The sequence below is a fragment of the Gossypium hirsutum genome, chromosome D11 (assembly GCF_007990345.1).
Source record: "Gossypium hirsutum isolate 1008001.06 chromosome D11, Gossypium_hirsutum_v2.1, whole genome shotgun sequence".
Taxonomy (NCBI): domain Eukaryota; kingdom Viridiplantae; phylum Streptophyta; class Magnoliopsida; order Malvales; family Malvaceae; genus Gossypium; species Gossypium hirsutum.
In genome coordinates, this window is record NC_053447.1 from 51,340,232 (window position 1) to 51,345,095 (window position 4,864).

A 4,864-nucleotide genomic window follows, 5' to 3' on the forward strand; every position below is an offset into this window, starting at 1 on the left:
TAATATGCAAAATAACAAGTATATAAGCAAATAACATGAAAACATTCTTTCAAAATAATAATGAAGATGTAAATAAATAAATAAAATGAATAAAATTATAAAATGTAAAAAGATATATATACGAGAATATTATGAAAATATGAAAAATCTATATATGTATACATATTTTAAAATTATTAAATATGAAGGTATATGTGGGTATGTATATATATATGTGTGTGTATTGTAAAATGTACGAAAAATATGTATGCATATACAAATTATAAAATATAATCAGAAATGTATATAAGCATGTATATAAAAAATATGTATAGGTATGCATGTATATTATAAAAATATGAGTATAAAAGTGAATATATATATAGACCTATAAACGTGTATGTAAAAAAAAAACATGTATATGTATAAAAATGAGTGTATATATAAAAATATATAATGATATTCGTCGGAAGATATGTAATGTATTGAAATATTTTGAAGTAATAAAGCATTTTATAAATAAATAAGCATAAAAGTATATAGTTTGAAATCGTTGGTAAATTATACATAAAAAGGTATCATACAAATAATGTTATATAATAAGTAAGCATAATCAAATATCAACCTATCATAATGAAACAACATTTTTTAATAATAATTCAATACAAATTTAAAAACAAATGTATGATAATTAATAATAATACAATAGATCTAAACAAATCAATAATAACTTTATAATAATAAGTTTAATTATTTTAATAATATTATATTTAAAATCAAATATATTAAAAGCAACAGAATGAGATGATTAAATAAAAAATGAACAGATTGAAATAAGGATTAAATCGGATCCAAAACAAAATCATAAGGAAAAAGACGAACATAAAATAACGTTGAAAGACCAAAATGAAATACGCGTATTACATGGAGGACCGCATGGGAAATATTCCTTATCCCCCAAAACGCGTCACAGTAATATGGGCTAAAATGAAACAATACCGAAGATGTGGGGCAAATTTAGAAAAATAAAAGGAACAGAATTAAATCATTGAAACAAATCAGAAGGATTAATGATGCAATATTCCCTCCGAGACCCAAAACGCGCGGATCTGACCATGCTTGGGTCAGGTCATCGGGTCGGTACCTATACGACACCGTTTTGGAACCGCTTATTAGATTCCAAACGGTGCCGTTTTGGATGTTAAATAAAAACTACCCAACACCCTACATTAGCAAACATTGAACCATTTGAAGGCAAACCCTAGAGGCCTTTTTCTCAACGCCGCTCGACAGCTCTCGGGCTCACCAACGCTCCGATTACGACAGAGTTCGGCAGCTCCGACGACAAGGTACCCCTCTCCCTCTCACTATTTTTTCTCATGCATGAAATCAAAAAAAAGGCGAAGAACACACAAAGAAAACTGAAAATCGCTTCTATTTTCTGGTTTTTATTCTCGAATCTACATAAAAATAAGAAGAATAGACCGAAAGAAATGATAATAGAAAGAAAAATGAAGAACTTTTGAAATAACCTCTGCTCTTTTCTATTCTCTTTGTTCAATCCCCCTTTTACAGCATATTCGGCTTTTCGAAAGAAAGAAAGAAAAAACATAAAAGAAAATCCCCCTACATTTGTTTGGTTTTTGGGCTTATATAGCCAAATACATCTTTTGTGCTACTGTTTATTTCTGCTATCTCTGTTTCTGTCTATTGGCTGTTGTTTTCGTCTATTTTGCAGGTCATGAGGAGTCAACGGGCAGAAACCATTGCCATTTTGGTGCAACCTCGGTGAAGGAGTCGTCATCGGGCGTCGTGCATGCTGAGGGCGCACATGGGGGAGGCTGCGGCGCAAGAAAGGAAGGGAAACCTTAAGGTTTCTAAAAATTTTAAACTCTTTGGGCTTATCGGGCTTGATTTTTTTGGGCCAGTTGGGCCATTTGTAATGAACTATAAATTTTTAGTTTATTCTGCTGGTATGGGCTCGGGCTGAAATTGGGCTGTACAAGTAGCATTTAGAAAATCACCGAAAAAGAAAATCAATTTTTAGTAGTATTTGATAGGTTTTATTTTCATCACAAAAAAAGTGTTTGACTTTCATTATTTTTTATTTTTAATTATTTTATTAATATTATTTGATATTATTAATATTTTTGTATTGTGAAGTTGAATGAAGGAACAAAGGCAAAATGCAATTAATTGCATTAAAAATTAAACAAGTTTGACAAACAAGAGATCGATGATGACGAGGATCCACATTGAAAACATTAAAATGTTTTATTATATTATTAGCTTTTATTTTTAAATTATTTTTTTAATTTATGTTAATATAGTTTTATTTTAATTGTTTTTAGAAAGTTATATTTTTAATTTTTATTTAACTTATTTTTAAAACCTTTTAAGTTAATTGTGGTTCATTTATCAACAATTGTTTACATTCCTAATAATTTATATTGCTGTGTATTAATGTAAATGAATAATTAAAATATATAATTTTATTTTTTATAGAGATTATAATTTTATTTCAATATGATATAGTAATTTTTTTATCAAAAGCTATAAGTGATGAATTCACAATTAAATTTTTATCATATAAATTTTATATCTTATAAAAATATTTTATTATATTATTAATTACCAAAAGTTTAAATGCATAAAATCATTAAATATATGGAAAATAAAAGAAAAAGTAAGTATAATTGAATACATTTTAAAATAATAAAAATTCAATCTCAATCGTTTCTCTAGAAAATGTAATTAACTTCTTCATCATTCATTTATTTGATTTCAATTTCTTAATAAATTTTTTATTGGCTTAATGATAAATTTGAACACTAATGTTTGCATGTTTTGTCAAAATAACTTTAATTGTATTTTGAATTTTTTTTTTTTGCCATCAGCCTTTGATTGGTTTTTCAAAATGCATTTTCTAACCGATTTAATTAATAAATTCAAGGTTTCAATCTTTCTTTTCTTTCAAGGTTTCAATATTTTATACGTTTGTTTACTGAGAAGTTTTTCTACTGAGTTGATTTTTTTAAAATAATTAAGTTTACTTTTTAAAATTAAGATTTATTTTTAATTTAATGTATTATTTATTTTGTTATTTCCAAATGTAATTATCTTATTGGGTTATTTAAGTAATAAATTAGATCTCATTAAAAATATCCACATCATTCCTGTTAACTTTTTTAACGGTACTTTCATTAAATCTATTAAAAAACCATACTGAAAAAAAGAACAAAGGTTGATGGCCAGAAAACCTCAAAAATACAATTACGGTCATTTTGACAAAACATATGCAAACGTTAGTGGCCAAAGTTGTCATTAAACCTTTTTTATTTTCACCTTCCTTCTTCATTGAATATGATAAAATATTATTAATATAATATTTAAATTAAAATTTAAAAATAATTATAACTATTTTATTAATAATATTAATGAATGCAACAAATGAGAAATTAATTTAGACATAATTTTTACGATATTAAAAAAGCTTCATGAATAAAAAATTCATTGAATAAAAAAATATATCTTAAATAGATAACCCAATAAATTTACACATTAAATATTTTATGAACCATTATCGATATTTCTAATAGCAGTAAAAAGTCTATAATCTACTGTGTAAGTAGCTTCCTATTTTCATATTTTTCAATAAATAAAATACTTTTTTATTAATATAATATTTAAAATAAAAAATTATTTTATGAATAATATTAATTAAAACAACACATAAAAAATATTTCTTAGCCACTTATAGCAGAACAACATATAAGAACCATTATCAATATTTTTTTATTGTGGAAATTATAATTATAATCTAATCCTACCTGTGGTGTTTTTAATTAAAAACTAACAAATAATTATAATTTTTTTATCATTACAACATTGGGGAGGGAAAAGAGGAGGACAATGTTTGAATTTGTGTCATTTAAGTGACACACAAGAGTTTTAATCACTATTCTAAGTAAGTCTTGACAAAAAATAATTATAATTATTTTATTAATAATATTAATTAAAATAACATATTGTAACCAATAAATATTGAGTATAGTGATACGATACATTGCATTTCCAATAAAAGAATGCAGGTTTAAATTTTGAAGATAACCTTGTTGGGAAAGATAGACATGGACCTCGAATATGAACCATAAAACGAACATAAAAAGTTACCAAAAAAACATATTGTAAAACATTAGATACGACTCTATCAAACCAAAAATATTATTTAACACTTACAACATACAAATTGTTTATTTAACATTATTATTTAATGCATTTATAATATAAATAATTTATTTACATTGATTTTTCAGATATCAAAATGAGCAGAAAGTATTCCTATGCATCATGTTTATCTTTTAAATATTTATATATCTTACTTTTCGATTACTTGCGTTTATTATATAAAAAATTTAAAATATATTATTATAATTAAATGCATATATTCACGTATAACATATGATAAATTTTAATCTATTATATATATATAATCACGAGTATATAAAAACTTTTGAATCGACAAAAATATTATTTATTTTTCATCATATTACTAAATTGACATTTAAATGTATTTATAATCAATTTTAAAAAAATTGAAAAAAAATATTATAGTAGTTATATTAAAATAAAAGTTGTGATAATTTAAAAAAACTTAAATTTATTTGTTGGAAAAAGAAATATATTATAATAAAAAGTTGTGATAAGTATTTTATAGATCTAGATTTATTTAAATTATAATAAAACAAGAAGTCTAAAATGAATTAGTATACTATAGTTATAATAAAATAAAATAAAATTTTGATAGTTATAATAAATTTGGATTTATTAATTGGAAATTGGAACAGGTTACCCTAAAAATGTGCTAATTATATTAAAAATAATT

At 23.7% G+C, this 4,864-nt stretch overlaps 1 long non-coding RNA gene across 1 annotated transcript; it reads left to right on the forward strand.

Moving 5' to 3' along the window:
- The first annotated feature begins 811 nt into the window (after positions 1–811).
- Positions 812–2,124, forward strand: LOC107913629 (uncharacterized). The gene is made up of 2 exons (XR_001688585.2): positions 812–1,328; positions 1,718–2,124. It is a non-coding gene; the product is annotated as an uncharacterized lncRNA (long non-coding RNA).
- Positions 2,125–4,864: the final 2,740 nt, after the last annotated feature.